We start from the raw sequence: 275 nt of genomic DNA, 5'->3' as shown, positions 1-275 counted from the left end.
TCCAGCACCTTACACCACCGTAAATGACATACCAATATATAATCAAAATTATTATTTTGTGTTTTTGTCACATTAAAAGACATAATGCTATGAACAGCTAAAAACTGTGTTTGGTAATAGCAGAAGGATCAGATATTTAAGCAAAACATAAGTTTTATTTTCAAAATGTATCCCTGTCCAAGTAGACTTTGCTTGCTTTCTAACCTTTTGAACAGAAATATGTCACAGGCCTTGGTTTTGGGACATATTCTTGATATATACAAGGTTTGATCAAA

At 31.6% G+C, this 275-nt stretch overlaps 1 protein-coding gene across 5 annotated transcripts in view; it reads right to left on the bottom strand.

The window, feature by feature from the left end:
- als2b (alsin Rho guanine nucleotide exchange factor ALS2 b) overlaps positions 1–275 on the bottom strand; it is a 90,412-nt gene that overhangs the window by 26,413 nt on the left and 63,724 nt on the right. The gene's annotated exons all lie outside the window — the stretch shown is intronic.

The sequence above is a fragment of the Etheostoma spectabile genome, chromosome 24 (assembly GCF_008692095.1).
Source record: "Etheostoma spectabile isolate EspeVRDwgs_2016 chromosome 24, UIUC_Espe_1.0, whole genome shotgun sequence".
In the NCBI taxonomy this organism is placed as follows: domain Eukaryota; kingdom Metazoa; phylum Chordata; class Actinopteri; order Perciformes; family Percidae; genus Etheostoma; species Etheostoma spectabile.
Note: the sequence above shows the minus strand (reverse complement) of the source record. Positions and strands in the feature narration are given on the sequence as shown.